The following is a 17430-nucleotide window of genomic DNA, read 5'->3' on the forward strand; positions in this document are numbered from 1 at the left end:
CGTGAAATTTCTAGGATCAAGCCAAAATGCAATAAAATATGATATGCAATGATGATCTATTGTATAACATTCCAAATTGAAGAACCTATGATTTTATGGTTTTGAATAAAGGGTTGTGAGGCTGTTGGCTTGCAGTATATAGTCAAAAACATTCCAAATTGAAAATTTGGGATGTTACAAACCTACCCCCCTTAAGATGAATCTCGCCCTCGAGATTCGAGTTGGCTAGAAAATAGGTGACGGTGGTCCTTCAGTAGATCTTCCTCTCGCTCCCAGGTGGCTTCATCCTTGGTATGGTGGCTCCACTGAACTTGCAAAACTTCATAACCTTGCTGCGCGTGACTCGGCTGGCAAATTCGAGAATCTTAACTAGTTTCTCCTCATAGGTTAAATCACTATCCAGCTGAATCGCTTTCAGTGGCACAGTATCTCTCAGTGGTATATCAGCCATCTCCGCATGGCACTTCTTCAACCGGGAAACGTGGAACACATCATGAACTCCCGACAATCCTTCGGGCAGCTCCAACTTGTAAGCAACTTCTCCCATACACTCCAAAACTTTGTATGGTCCCACAAAACGTGGCGCTAACTTTCCCTTAACTCCAAAACGCTTAACTCCTCGAAGTGGGGATACACGGAGATAAAATCCGTCTCCGACTTCGTAAACTATCTCCTTGCGTTTAGAATCGACATAGCTCTTCTGCCTGGACTGGGCTACCTTGAGCCTATCGCGAATCAACTTCACCTTCTGTCTAGACTCTTTAATCAAATCTGGTCCAAACAACTGACGGTCTCCAACTTCATCCCACAACAACGGTGTCCTGCACCTCCTCCCATACAGAGCTTCGAAAGGGGCCATCTTCAAACTGGATTGATAACTGTTGTTGTAAGAGAACTCTGCATATGGCAAATTGTCGTCCCAAATAGATCCATAATCTAGCGCACAAGCTCTTAGCATGTCTTCCAGAATCTGATTGACTCTCTCGGTCTGTCCATCTGTTTGCGGATGAAAGGCTGTACTGAACTCTAGCCTGGTACCCAAAGTTTCGTGCAACTGATTCCATAACTTTGACGTAAACTGGGTTCCTATCTGATACAATGGTCCTCGGAACTCCATGCAGACATACGATCCTGGTCATGTATATCTTCGCCAACTTAGCACTAGTGTAAGTGGTCTTCACTGGGATGAAATGAGCTACCTTCGTCAAATGATCGACTACAACCCATATCGAGTCATAGCCTGAACGAGTCCTGGGCAATCCTGTAATAAAATCCATGCCTAACTTATCCCACTTCCATTCAGGTATCGGCAATGGCTGTAGCAATCCTGCTGGCTTCTGATGCTCGGCCTTCACTCTCTGACATACATCACAAACTGCTACATACTCCGCAATATCTTTCTTCATTCCGGTCCACCAGAAAGTGTCCTTCAAATCAAAATACATCTTGGTATTTCCTGGGTGAATCGAATACGGCAAATCATGGGCCTCTTGCAGAATCAACTTCCTGATCTCTGGATCATTAGGCACATAAACGCGGTCCTTAAACCATAGGGTATCATGCTCATCCTCACGAAATCCTTTAGCCTTTCCTTTGCTCATCTTCTTCTTTATCTCAGCAATCTCCTTGTCAGTCTTCTGAGCTTCTCTGATCTTGTCCATCAAAGTAGACTGAATCTCCAATGCTTCTACATAGCCTCTCGGGACTATCTCCAAACATAGCTCGTGAAGATCCTCGGCTAACACCTTAGGTAACTCTCCGGTCATGAGTGTGTTGACGTGGCTCTTGCGGCTCAATGCATCGGCTACTATGTTAGCCTTTCCGGGATGATAATGCAATCTCATATCATAATCCTAATGAGCTCTAACCATCTCCTTTGCCTAAGATTCAACTCCTTCTGTGTGAAGATGTACTTCAAACTCTTGTGATCCGTGTACTGAAGGAAATATGCCCTAGAGGCAATAATAAAGTTATTATTTATTTCCTTATAATCATGATAAATGTTTATTATTCATGCTAGAATTGTATTTACCGGAAACATAATACATGTGTGAATACATAGACAAACAGAGTGTCACTAGTATGCCTCTACTTGACTAGCTCGTTAATCAAAGATGGTTATGTTTCCTAACCATAAACAATGAGTTGTTATTTGATTAACGAGATCACATCATTAGTAGAATGATCTGATTGACATGACCCATTCCATTAGCTTAGCACCCGATCGTTTAGTATGTTGCTATTGCTTTCTTCATGACATATACATGTTCCTATGACTATGAGATTATGCAACTCCCGTTTACCGGAGGAACACTTTGGGTACTACCAAACGTCACAACGTAACTGGGTGATTATAAAGGAGTACTACAGGTGTCTCCAATGGTCGATGTTGGGTTGGCGTATTTCGAGATTAGGATTTGTCACTCCGATTGTCGGAGAGGTATCTCTGGGCCCTCTCGGTAATACACATCACATAAGCCTTGCAAGCATTACAACTAATATGTTAGTTGTGAGATGATGTATTACGAACGAGTAAAGAGACTTGCCGGTAACGAGATTGAACTAGGTATTGGATACCGACGATCGAATCTCGGGCAAGTAACATACCGATGACAAAGGGAACAACGTATGTTGTTATGCGGTCTGACCGATAAAGATCTTCGTAGAATATGTAGGAGCCAATATGGGCATCCAGGTCCCGCTATTGGTTATTGACCGGAGACGTGTCTCGGTCATGTCTACATTGTTCTCGAACCCGTAGGGTCCGCACGCTTAAGGTTACGATGACAGTTATATTATGAGTTTATGCATTTTGATGTACCGAAGGTTGTTCGGAGTCCCGGATGTGATCATGGACATGACGAGGAGTCTCGAAATGGTCGAGACATAAAGATTGATATATTGGAAGTCTATGTTTGGACATCGGAAGTGTTCCGGGTGAAATCGGGATTTTACCGGGTTACCGGGAGGTTACCGGAACCCCCCCGGGAGCCATATGGGCCATCATGGGCCTTAGTGGAAAGGAGAAAGGGGTAGCCCAAGGGGGCTGCGCGCCTCCCCCCTTCCCCTAGTCCTAGTAGGACTAGGAGAGGTGGCCGACCACCCCTCTCCCTCTTTCCCCCTTGGGAATCCTAGTTGGAATAGGATTGGGGGGGGGGGAGTCCTACTCCCGGTAGGAGTAGGACTCCTCCTGCGCCACCTCCTCCTGGCCGGCGCCTCCTCCCCCCTTGGCTCCTTTATATACGGAGGCAGGGGCACCTCTAAACACACAAGTTGACACAAGTTGATCCACGTGATCGATTCCTTAGCCGTGTGCGGTGCCCCCTGCCACCATATTCCTCGATAATACTGTAGCGGAGTTTAGGCGAAGCCCTGCTGCTATAGTTCATCAAGATCGTCACCACGCCGTCGTGCTGACGAAACTCTTTCCCGACACTTCGCTGGATCGGAGTCCGGGGATCGTCATCGAGCTGAACGTGTGCTCGAACTCGGAGGTGCCGTAGTTTCGGTGCTTGATCGGTTGGATCGTGAAGACGTACGACTACTTCCTCTACGTCGTGTCATCGCTTCCGCAGTCGGTCTGCGTTGGGTACGTAGACAACACTCTCCTCTCGTTGCTATGCATCACATGATCCTGAGTGCGCGTAGGAAAATTTTTGAAATTACTACGAAACCCAACAGTGGTATCCGAGCCTGGTTATTGATGTTGATGTTATATGCACGAGTAGAACACAAGTGAGTTGTGGACGATACAAGTCATACTGCCTACCAGCATGTCATATTTTGGTTCGGCGGTATTGTTGGACGAGACGACCCAGACCAACCTTACGCGTACGCTTACGCGAGACCGGTTCCCTCGACGTGCTTTGCACAGAGATGGCTTGCGGGCGACTGTCTCTCCAACTTTAGTTGAACCAAGTATGGCTACGCCCAGTCCTTGCGAAGGTTAAAACGGAGTCTATTTGACAAACTATCGTTGTGGTTTTGATGCGTAGGTGAGATTGGTTCTTACTTAAGCCCGTAGCAGCCACGTAAAACATGCAACAACAAAGTAGAGGACGTCTAACTTGTTTTTGCAGGGCATGTTGTGATGTGATATGGTCAAGGCATGATGCTGAATTTTATTGTATGAGATGATCATGTTTTGTAACCGAGTTATCGGCAACTGGCAGGAGCCATATGGTTGTCGCTTTATTGTATGCAATGCAATCGCGATGTAATGCTTTACTTTATTACTAAACGGTAGTGATAGTCGTGGAAGCATAAGATTGGCGAGACGACAAGGATGCTACGATGGAGATCAAGGTGTCGCGCCGGTGACGATGGTGATCATGACGGTGCTTCGGAGATGGAGATCACAAGCACAAGATGATGATGGCCATATCATATCACTTATATTGATTGCATGTGATGTTTATTTTTTTATGCATCTTATCTTGCTTTGATTGACGGTAGCATTATAAGATGATCTCTCACTAAATTATCAAGAAGTGTTCTCCCTGAGTATGCACCGTTGCCAAAGTTCGTCGTGCCCAGACACCACGTGATGATCGGGTGTGATAAGCTCTACGTCCATCTACAACGGGTGCAAGCCAGTTTTTGCACACGCAGAATACTCAGGTTAAACTTGACGAGCCTAGCATATGCAGATATGGCCTCGGAACACGGAGACCGAAAGGTCGAGCGTGAATCATATAGTAGATATGATCAACATAACGATGTTCACCATTGAAAACTACTCCATCTCACGTGATGATCGGTTATGGTTTAGTTGATTTGGATCACGTAATCACTTAGAGGATTAGAGGGATGTCTATCTAAGTGGGAGTTCTTAAGTAATATGATTAATTGAACTTAAATTTATCATGAACTTAGTACCTGATAGTATCTTGCTTGTTTATGTTAATTGTAGATAGATGGCTCGTGCTGTTGTTCCGTTGAATTTTAATGCGTTCCTTGAGAAAGCAAAGTTGAAAGATGATGGTAGCAATTACACGGACTGGGTCCGTAACTTGAGGATTATCCTCATTGCTGCACAGAAGAATTACGTCCTGGAAGCACCGCTAGGTGCCAGGCCTGCTGCTGGAGCAACGCCAGATGTTATGAACGTCTGGCAGAGCAAAGCTGATGACTACTCGATAGTTCAGTGTGCCATGCTTTACGGCTTAGAATCGGGACTTCAACGACGTTTTGAACGTCATGGAGCATATGAGATGTTCCAGGAGTTGAAGTTAATATTTCAAGCAAATGCCCGGATTGAGAGATATGAAGTCTCCAATAAGTTCTATAGCTGCAAGATGGAGGAGAACAGTTCTGTCAGTGAGCATATACTCAAAATGTCTGGGTATAATAATCACTTGATTCAATTGGGAAGTTAATCTTCCGGATGATTGCGTCATCGACAGAATTCTCCAATCACTGCCACCAAGCTACAAGAGCTTCGTAATGAACTATAATATGCAAGGGATGAACAAGACTATTCCCGAGCTCTTCGCAATGCTGAAAGCTGCGGAGGTAGAAATCAAGAAGGAGCATCAAGTGTTGATGGTTAACAAGACCACTAGTTTCAAGAAAAAGGGCAAAGGGAAGAAAAAGGGGAACTTCAAGAAGAACGGCAAGCAAGTTGCTGCTCAAGAGAAGAAACCTAAGTCTGGACCTAAGCCTGAAACTGAGTGCTTCTACTGCAAGCAGACTGGTCACTGGAAGCGGAACTGCCCCAAGTATTTGGCGGATAAGAAGGATGGCAAGGTGAACAAAGGTATATGTGATATACATGTTATTGATGTGTACCTTACTAGAGCTCGCAGTAGCACCTGGGTATTTGATACTGGTTCTGTTGCTAATATTTGCAACTCGAAACAGGCACTACAGAATAAGCGGGCACTGGCAAAGGACGAGGTGACGATGCGCGTGGGAAACGGTTCCAAAGTCGATGTGATCGCAGTCGGCACGCTACCTCTACATCTACCTTCGGGATTAATATTAGACCTAAGTAATTGTTATTTGGTGCCAGCGTTGAGCATGAACATTATATCTGGATCTTGTTTAATGCGAGACGGTTATTCATTTAAATCAGAGAATAATGGTTGTTCTATTTATATGAGTAATATCTTTTATGGTCATGCACCCTTGAAGAGTGGTCTATTTTTATTGAATCTCGATAGTAGTAATACACATATTCATAATGTTGAAGCCAAAAGATGCAGAGTTGATAATGAAAGTGCAACTTATTTGTGGCACTGTCGTTTAGGTCATATCGGTATAAAGCACATGAAGAAACTCCATACCGATGGACTTTTGGAACCACTTGATTACGAATCACTTGGTACTTGCGAACCGTGCCTCTTGGGCAAGATGACTAAAACACCGTTCTCCGGTACTATGGAGAGAGCAACAGATTTGTTGGAAATCATACATACCGATGTATGTGGCCCGATGAATATTGAGGCTCGTGGCGGATATCGTTATTTTCTCACCTTCACAGATGATTTAAGCAGATATGGGTATATTTACTTAATGAAACATAAGTCTGAAACATTTGAAAAGTTCAAAGAATTTCAGAGTGAAGTTGAAAATCATCATAACAAGAAAATAAAGTTTCTACGATCTGATCGTGGAGGAGAATATTTGAGTTACGAGTTTGGTGTACATTTGAAAAACTGTGGAATAGTTTCGCAACTCACGCCACCCGGAACACCACAGCGTAATGGTGTGTCCGAACGTCGTAATCGTACTTTACTAGATATGGTGCGATCTATGATGTCTCTTACTGATTTACCGCTATCATTTTGGGGATATGCTTTAGAGACGGTCGCATTCACGTTAAATAGGGCACCATCAAAATCCGTTGAGACGACGCCTTATGAACTGTGGTTTGGCAAGAAACCAAAGTTGTCGTTTCTTAAAGTTTGGGGCTGCGATGCTTATGTGAAAAAGCTTCAACCTGATAAGCTCGAACCCAAATCGGAGAAATGTGTCTTCATAGGATACCCAAAGGAAACTGTTGGGTACACCTTCTATCACAGATCCGAAGGCAAAACATTCGTTGCTAAGAATGGATCATTTCTAGAGAAGGAGTTTCTCTCGAAAGAAGTGAGTGGGAGGAAAGTAGAACTTGACGAGGTAACTGTACCTGCTCCCTTACTGGAAAGTAGTTCATCACAGAAAACTGTTTCAGTGACACCTACACCAGTTAGTGAGGAAGCCAATGATAATGATCATGAAACTTCAGATCAAGATACTACTGAACCGCGTAGATCAACCAGAATAAGATCCGCACCAGTGTGGTACGGTAATCCTGTTCTGGAGGTCATGCTACTAGATCATGATGAACCTACGAATTATGAAGAAGCGATGGTGAGCCCAGATTCCGTAAAGTGGCTTGAAGCCATGAAATCTGAGATGGGATCCATGTATGAGAACAAAGTATGGACTTTGGTTGACTTGCCCGATGATCGGCAAGCAATTGAGAATAAATGGATTTTTAAGAAGAAGACTGACGCTGATGGTAATGTTACTGTCTACAAAGCTCGACTTGTCGCAAAAGGTTTTCGGCAAGTTCAAGGAATTGACTACGATGAGACCTTCTCACCCGTAGCGATGCTTAAGTCCGTCCGAATCATGTTAGCAATTGCCGCATTTTATGATTATGAAATTTGGCAAATGGATGTCAAAACTGCATTCCTGAATGGATTCCTGGAAGAAGAGTTGTATATGATGCAACCAGAAGGTTTTGTCGATCCAAAGGGAGCTAACAAAGTGTGCAAGCTCCAGCGATCCATTTATGGACTGGTGCAAGCCTCTCGAAGTTGGAATAAACGTTTTGATAGTGTGATCAAAGCATTTGGTTTTATACAGACTTTTGGAGAAGCCTGTATTTACAAGAAAGTGAGTGGGAGCTCTGTAGCATTTCTGATATTATATGTGGATGACATATTACTGATTGGAAATGATATAGAATTTCTGGATAGCATAAAGGGATACTTGAATAAAAGTTTTTCAATGAAAGACCTCGGTGAAGCTGCTTACATATTAGGCATTAAGATCTATAGAGACAGATCAAGACGCTTAATTGGACTTTCACAAAGCACATACCTTGACAAAATTTTGAAGAAATTCAAAATGGATCAAGCAAAGAAAGGGTTCTTGCCTGTGTTACAAGGTGTGAAATTGAGTAAGACTCAATGCCCGACCACTGCAGATGATAGAGAGAATATGAAAGATGTTCCCTATGCATCAGCCATAGGCTCTATCATGTATGCAATGCTGTGTACCAGACCTGATGTGTGCCTTGCTATAAGTTTAGCAGGGAGGTACCAAAGTAATCCAGGAATGGATCACTGGACAGCGGTCAAGAACATCCTGAAATACCTGAAAAGGACTAAGGATATGTTTCTCGTATATGGAAGTGACAAAGAGCTCATCGTAAAAGGTTACGTTGATGCAAGCTTTGACACTGATCCGGACGATTCTAAATCGCAAACCGGATACGTGTTTACATTAAACGGTGGAGCTGTCAGTTGGTGCAGTTCTAAACAAAGCGTCGTAGCGGGATCTACATGTGAAGCGGAATACATAGCTGCTTCGGAAGCAGCAAATGAAGGAGTCTGGATGAAGGAGTTCATATCCGATCTAGGTGTCATACCTAGTGCATCGGGTCCAATGAAAATCTTTTGTGACAATACTGGTGCAATTGCCTTGGCAAAGGAATCCAGATTTCACAAGAGGACCAAACACATCAAGAGACGCTTCAACTCCATCCGGGATCTAGTCCAGGTGGGAGACATAGAGATTTGCAAGATACATACGGATCTGAATGTTGCAGACCCGTTGACTAAGCCTCTTCCACGAGCAAAACATGATCAGCACCAAAGCTCCATGGGTGTTAGATTCATTACAGTGTAATCTAGATTATTGACTCTACTGCAAGTGGGAGACTGAAGGAAATATGCCCTAGAGGCAATAATAAAGTTATTATTTATTTCCTTATAATCATGATAAATGTTTATTATTCATGCTAGAATTGTATTTACCGGAAACATAATACATGTGTGAATACATAGACAAACAGAGTGTCACTAGTATGCCTCTACTTGACTAGCTCGTTAATCAAAGATGGTTATGTTTCCTAACCATGAACAATGAGTTGTTATTTGATTAACGAGGTCACATCATTAGTAGAATGATCTGATTGACATGACCCATTCCATTAGCTTAGCACCCGATCGTTTAGTATGTTGCTATTGCTTTCTTCATGACTTATACATGTTCCTATGACTATGAGATTATGCAACTCCCGTTTACCGGAGGAACACTTTGGGTACTACCAAACGTCACAACGTAACTGGGTGATTATAAAGGAGTACTACAGGTGTCTCCAATGGTCGATGTTGGGTTGGCGTATTTCGAGTTTAGGATTTGTCACTCCGATTGTCGGAGAGGTATCTCTGGGCCCTCTCGGTAATACACATCACATAAGCCTTGCAAGCATTACAACTAATATGTTAGTTGTGAGATGATGTATTACGGAACGAGTAAAGAGACTTGCCGGTAACGAGATTGAACTAGGTATTGGATACCGACGATCGAATCTCGGGCAAGTAACATACCGATGACAAAGGGAACAACGTATGTTGTTATGCGGTCTGACCGATAAAGATCTTCGTAGAATATGTAGGAGCCAATATGGGCATCCAGGTCCCGCTATTGGTTATTGACCGGAGACGTGTCTCGGTCATGTCTACATTGTTCTCGAACCCGTAGGGTCCGCACGCTTAAGGTTACGATGACAGTTATATTATGAGTTTATGCATTTTGATGTACCGAAGGTTGTTCGGAGTCCCGGATGTGATCATGGACATGACGAGGAGTCTCGAAATGGTCGAGACATAAAGATTGATATATTGGAAGTCTATGTTTGGACATCAGAAGTGTTCCGGGTGAAATCGGGATTTTACCGGGTTACCGGGAGGTTACCGGAACCCCCCCGGGAGCCATATGGGCCATCATGGGCCTTAGTGGAAAGGAGAAAGGGGTAGCCCAAGGGGGCTGCGCGCCTCCCCCCTTCCCCTAGTCCTAGTAGGACTAGGAGAGGTGGCCGGCCACCCCTCTCCCTCTTTCCCCCTTGGGAATCCTAGTTGGAATAGGATTGGGGGGGGAGTCCTACTCCCGGTAGGAGTAGGACTCCTCCTGCGCCACCTCCTCCTGGCCGGCGCCTCCTCCCCCCTTGTCTCCTTTATATACGGAGGCAGGGGCACCTCTAAACACACAAGTTGACACAAGTTGATCCACGTGATCGATTCCTTAGCCGTGTGCGGTGCCCCCTGCCACCATATTCCTCGATAATACTGTAGCGGAGTTTAGGCGAAGCCCTGCTGCTGTAGTTCATCAAGATCGTCACCACGCCGTCGTGCTGACGAAACTCTTTCCCGACACTTCGCTGGATCGGAGTCCGGGGATCGTCATCGAGCTGAACGTGTGCTCGAACTCGGAGGTGCCGTAGTTTCGGTGCTTGATCGGTTGGATCGTGAAGACGTACGACTACTTCCTCTACGTCGTGTCATCGCTTCCGCAGTCGGTCTGCGTTGGGTACGTAGACAACACTCTCCTCTCGTTGCTATGCATCACATGATCCTGAGTGCGCGTAGGAAATTTTTTGAAATTACTACGAAACCCAACATGTACACCTCACAATGGTTTCCAATGAGAAAATGTCTCCATGTCTTCAATGCATGCACTACGGCTGCTAACTCCAAATCATGTGTAGCATAATTCAACTCATGGGGCTTAAGCTGTCATGAGGCATACGAAACAACTCTTCCCTCCTGCATAAGCACTGGTCCAAGTCCTCGACGAGAAGCGTTGCAATACACCTCATAATCCTTACGCTGATATGGCATAATCCACACTGGTGATGTAATCAAACGTTTCTTCAACTCCTGGAAACTGGCCTCACATTCCTCAGTCCAATTGAACTTGGTGTCCTTCTTCAACAACTCCGTCATGGGCTTCGCAATCTTTGAGAAATTCTCAATGAACCTCCGGTAGTATCCTGCGAGTCCAAGAAAACTCTGGATCTCTCCAACTGTCGTTGGGGCTTCCCAATTTGTCACAGTGACAACTTTGGTGGGGTCTACTGCTATTCCTTCTCCGGATATAACATGTCCGAGAAATCCAACTTCCTTCAACCAAAACTCATACTTGTTGAACTTGGCATATAACTGATGTTCTCTGAGCTTCCCAAGTACCAAACGCAAATGCTCCTTATGCTCTTCTTCATTCTTCGAGTAGACCAAAATATCATCAATGAACACCACGATGAACTTATCCAAAAACTCCATAAACTGCTTCTTAATTTCCTCCAAATCTTTTGCAGGCATCCTGTACGGTCTCTTAGATATCGGCCCTGTGCCTGGTAAAATCTCAATCAGAAACTCAATGTCCCAGTCCGGTGGCATGCCTGGCAATTCTTCTAGAAATACATCAGGGAAATCCTTCACCATTGGTACTTCCTCTTGTACAACTCCTGATAAGGAATTCACTTGAGTCCTCTTCGGCTCGTGCCGGGATACATACTTGATCCTTCTTCCTTCTAGGGTGGTAAGCAAAATTGACTTGCTGGTGCAATCAATGTTTCCTCCATTCATCGATAGCCAATCCATACCCAGAATCACATCCAAACCTTGTGACTCCAAAATGATTAAATCTGAGGGGAAAACATGCCTACCTATGGTCAATGGCACCTGAAAACATCCTTGACTGGCCATATACTCCGCTCCTGGCGAGCTTACTAACATAGGTGTTCTAAGAACCTTAGTTGGCATTTTATACTTATCCATAAATCCCCTTGATATGTATGAATGTGATGCACTAGTATCAAAAAGAACGATTGCAGTAAATGACTTAACCAAAAACTTACCTATTACTGCATCTGGCTGGGCTTCAACCTCCTCCACGTTAATGTGGTTCACCTGTCCCCTGTTGAAAGGGTTTGGCTTCTTCCCAGAGCTTCCATTGCCATTTCCATTCTTAGCTTCAGGACATTCATTGGCATAATGTCCAGTCTTCTGACACTTATAGCAAGTGATGTGGCTCAGGTCCTTCTCGGCTGGGGTTGATGGGTTGGTACGATTCTGTCCGTTGCTTCCTCCAATCCCATTACCATTCTTGGGGCCGCTATGGTTTGTGTGAGCTCCCTCCTCCATGGGTATGCTGAAAAGGTCCTACCGTGTTCGGGGTAAAACGAGGCTTCTGCTGAGCTCCAGAATTGTACTTCCCTTGTCCATACTTCCTCTTGCGGTTGTCAATTTGCTGCTGCTTCCCTTCAATCATGAGCGCTCTATCCACCAACTCCTAGTAGTTGTTGAAGGTTGCCACCATCAACTGCATGCTCAGCTCACCATTCAGTCCTTCCAAAAACTTCTCCTGCTTAGCTGCATCTGTAGCAACGTCATCTGGAGCATAACATGCTAGCTTACTAAAAGCATCCACATACTGGCTAACCGTACGTCCTCCTTGGCGCAAGTTGCGAAACTCACGCTTCTTCATGGCCATAGCTCCTGCTAAAACATGAGCAGTACGAAAAGCCTGCTGAAACTGGTCCCATGTGACAGTGTCAATAGGATAGGTGGCTGTGAAATTCTCCCACCATGATGATGCGGGTCCATCAAGCTGATGTGCGGCAAAATGAACCTTCTCCGCATCTGTGCATCCTGCAGTGGTCAATGCCCTTCACATCTTGTGGAGCCAATCATCCGCAACTATCGGCTCGGTGCTACTAGAGAACACCGACGGATTCAGCCTCAAGAAACAGGCTAAGTGATCAATAGGTGGTGGTGGTGGGTTGTTGTTGTTGTTGTTTTTGTTGTTGTTGTTCCCCTGATTCTGATTCTGGACTAACATCTGCATCAATGCATTCTGCTGCTGGATCAACTGAGTGAGCTCCGGTGGGAAAGCAAATCCATTGTCACGTCTCGGAGGCATCTGAGGGTTTAGAAAAGATGAGAATATAGAAAAGAATGAGGTCTAGAGAGAATAACACTACCCATATGCTCATGAGACAAACACAATCAATATCACTTCAATCAATTCAAACAAGGGCATACAACAGTCTAACTATCCTTACAAAAGTGCTCAGACTATACTATATACATGGGGGAATACTACTACTGTTATGGTGGTCGACTAGAAAAATTGATCGGTCGAAGACTCCATGATATCTGCTCCAGCTTCATCAACAAAGCCATCATCACTATTGTCTGGGTCTGAGTCAGTGTCCTCGATGATGATGTAGTTTTCCGGGCCAGTGCAATCATCGTCTTCTCCTCCAGTCGCGGGAAATCCCATGAATACTTTTAGCTTCTTCTTCAGATCATCATTCTTCTCCACGAGTGTCGTCATTTCCTCTTCATATCCATCGCGTGTAGACTTAAGTTCTTCTTCCAGCTCCATGATCTTGGTCATAGCCTTCTTCAGATCTATGATGCCGGCGCACATCTGGTTCTCCTAGCGACGAATGTGTTGGTTTAGCTCCTGGATAAAAGCTGCAATTGATCTATCCTTCCTGGTACTGATCATCTCCCATTGCTCATCTCGACACCCACAAATATGGTAAATAGTATCCATGAGATCCCTGTGGTAAACTTCTCCAATGCATCCCATGGTAATGTGGGCTGCCATGCTCTTTCCTAGACTCCAGGTTGGTGCATCAAAGGAAAACTCTATGGGCTCAGTGACGGGCATGAACGTCCTTCCTGGAACTTGAACTTGAATCATCCAACGCTCCTTTTCTGGTAAAGTGGCGATGTAGGTCCCGGTGAAGCTAGGCACTCTGATGTTCAGGTATCTAGTGACTTCCTTCAAGTGGCGTCCAAAGGGTGTATCTTCATCCGGTTGCGTGAACTTGTTCCTTGCATCCGCCATTCCAAAAGAGTAGAAAAGACAAGGAGTCAGAAATGAGAAGAGAGTAGTGATCTAGGGCTTTAGCTTAGTGGTCGTGTCCTACAGTCAGCGTGTGCTCTGATACCATCTTGTAGCGACCAGACCTCAAACAGTCTGATCTCTGTGCATCAGTGTCATCCCTGGATCGATAATGCTGGCATGCACAGTACTTGAAGGATATATAACAGAGTAGCAATCACGCACTTATTACAAAAGAGAACTTATTACAATATATATGGCTTAGGGCCATCTAATAACGATAACAGCGGAAGGCTTGGAAGATAAGCGAGTCCATCAACTCCAACGACATCACTGAGTATAAGACCATGAATGAAGGCACCTTACTCATTGTCTGAAAAGTCTGCAACATGAATGTTGCAGCCCGAAAACGGGTCAGCACATGGAATATGCTGGCAATGTAACACATAGAGAGTAATGAACAAAATAATGATATACTACATGCATATATGGCTGGTGGAAAGCTCTATGGTTACAGTTTGTGCATAAAGCCAGTTTTCCCTACAGCAAATGAATAAATTTTATTTAACTATCATGCTGGTTGTTAAACATTGAGAAGGTTCACCCAACTCAATCCCAATTAAGCATCATCACTAAAACCCAACGAATTAAATTAAAGGACATGATGAGATTCACATGATAATCCAGGTACTAGATACTCAAAACGTCCATAACCGAGGACACATCTAACCATGATTAGTTTATACACTCTGCAGAAGTTTGCGTACTTTTCCCCGCAAGACTCGATCTCCTCTGTTGGAATTCTTGCACTGCATGGTGTTTGAGAAATGGTTGACCGAGACATAGTCTTTCAGAAGCGTTTGCACCTTACGATGGGTAGACAGTTACACCTACTTTCCCCTACATCTGCTAGTCTACCATTGTAAGAGTTCACTAGAGCTCATAGTATCTTGTGGCTGCACCCGGAAGTTTCTAGCATGAACAATCTCATGATCCCTTTGATCCTGGGTGGCGGTCCATAGGAGAATCACACGGTACCCCAAGATTTCCAAAAATACAGACAACACTGGGTTCCCTAGGTGCCTCAATCCACTTAGATGTGTATTAAAGTTGCCAACTTAAGTAAAGCATTAGTTTAACAATCTCACATCTGTCATGGATACACTCACCCAATCCACGTCTACTAGCATAGCATAGCGATATTAGCAAACATAGAAGTAACTCCCAAAGGTTTGATAATAAAACAGGTAATAGGTTCTACCTCATCTACTTTCCCAAAACCCACATGTTAAATCAGATCCTAATCATGCAATAGTTTGAGGATTGAGCTAATGCAATAAAACTGGGTAGTAAAGAGGTATGATCAAAGTGTTACTTGCCTTGCTGATGATTCGTGAAACCTAGAGACTCGTAGTAGCAAGCGGCGCACTCCGGGTACTCTATCGCAAACAAACAAACAAACATACAATAAGCACTCATCTAAAGCACAGGTAAAACTCAAATAAGAGATCTAACCAGAAAGTTCATCTTAAGAACTCCGGTTTGCAAAAAGAATCAAATCAAACGAAGCAACGAGAGTCAAACGGCGAAAGAAACAAGCTTCCTTTACTAATCTGGACCTAAATCAAATTTTACAGTAGCAAAAACTTGTTTGAGTTGGTTAAACAGAAAGAGGGTTTCGAGACGAAACTCTAGGCGCTTGAAACGCCTGATTCCGATAAACGAGCGAAAAGTTATACTAGAACGAAAATCGGGTCAGAAATTGCGATCGGAAATAATCGCGGAAAATCCGAGAAAAAGAAAAATGGACGAACAGACTAACGAATGAACGTTCGCTGTCTGCGGCTAAACGACGAAAACCGTTCATTAAAACAAACGTACGGACGAACGTCCGCAAAATAAATAAACCGAAAAAAAACTAAACCAATCTATAAAAAAATAAACCGCGGTTTTTATAAAAAGACAGCTGGTTTTTCTTAGAAAACCGCTGGCAGCGGGGCGGCTACCTCCAGCGAGGTCCGGCGGTGGTGGGTGGTGGCGGCGACGGGCGGCGGGGTGGTGGTGGTCGGGACGGGCGGCGGCGTGGCGTCGGCGGCGGCGGCGGAATCCTGCGGCGGAGGCTGAATCCGGCGGCGGCAGCGCGGGTCTCGCGGCGGGGCGAGGCTGGCGGCTAAGGTTTTGGCTCGGCACGGGCCGTCGGCCTTTAAAGGCCGCCCGGGGGCAGTGTCCAGGTCGGACATGTCCCGGTAAGGCGGTAACCTTTTTTAAAATAATTACGACGTGCAAAAAAAGAAAGAAAAGAAATACTAAACAGACTCCAAAAATCCCGAAATAATTTTTCCCCGTCCTCTAAAAATAAGCCGGGAAAGATGAACATTTATTAGGGGCCTAAATGCAATTTTGAAAATGCGCATTTTTCTATTCAAATAAAATAGCGATAAAATCCGAAATAAAATCTTAATTGATTTTATTATTAAATCTACAATATTTCTTTATTTTGGGAAAGTTATTTTATTCCCTCTCTTTTATTTTTGTATAGAAATATTCAGGGATAAAATAATTAAAATCAAATGATCCTATTTTCAAAATTTGAGAAAACTCAAATATGAAAATAACGAAATCTCCAACTCTCTCTGTGGGTCCTTGAGTTGCGTGAAATTTCTAGGATCAAGCCAAAATGCAATAAAATCTGATATGCAATGGTGATCTATCGTATAACATTCCAAATTGAAAATTTGGGATGTTACACCAAGAAGGATCTGAGTCACATTACTTGTTTCAAGTGCAGGAAGACCGGACACTGTGCCACTAATGTTCTGAAGCCAAGAATGGAGATGGCAATGGAAGTGCTGCAAAGAAGCCCAACCCTTTCACCAGTGGTCAGGTGAACCACGTCAGTGTGGAGGAGATTGAGGAGCAGCCCGACTCAGTTGTCAGTTAGTTTTTGATTAATACATTTACAACACTTGTTCTTTTTGATACTGGTGCATCTCATTCATTAATATCAACAGGATTTGTGGACAAGTTTAAGTTGCCAACTGTAGCCCTTAAGTCACCTATGTCAGTGAGTTCCCCAGGAGCAGGGTATATGGCTAGTCGAGGATGTTATCAGTTGCCAATAACCATAGGTAGACATGTTTTCCCCACCGACCTTATTGTCCTGGAGTCACAAGGATTGGACATGATCCTACGCATGGATTGGCTATCCAAGTTTGGCGGAAACATCGGTTGTGCCAGTAAATCAATTCTTCTCACCACCCTAGAAGGAAAAAGTATCAAGTATGTGTCTAGGCATGCGCCGAGGAGGACTCAAGTGAATTCCCTATCAGGAGCTGTTCAGGAGGAAGTACTAGTGTTGAAGAATTATCCCGATGTATTTCCAGAGGAGTTACCAGGCATGCCACCAGACCGAGACATTGAGTTTTTGATTGAGTTATTGCCAGACATCGGACTAATATCAAAGAGACCGTATCGGATGCCCGCAAATGATCTGGAGGAAATAAAGAAGCAGAT

The sequence above is a fragment of the Triticum dicoccoides genome, chromosome 3B (genome assembly GCF_002162155.2).
Source record: "Triticum dicoccoides isolate Atlit2015 ecotype Zavitan chromosome 3B, WEW_v2.0, whole genome shotgun sequence".
NCBI classification, from domain to species: domain Eukaryota; kingdom Viridiplantae; phylum Streptophyta; class Magnoliopsida; order Poales; family Poaceae; genus Triticum; species Triticum dicoccoides.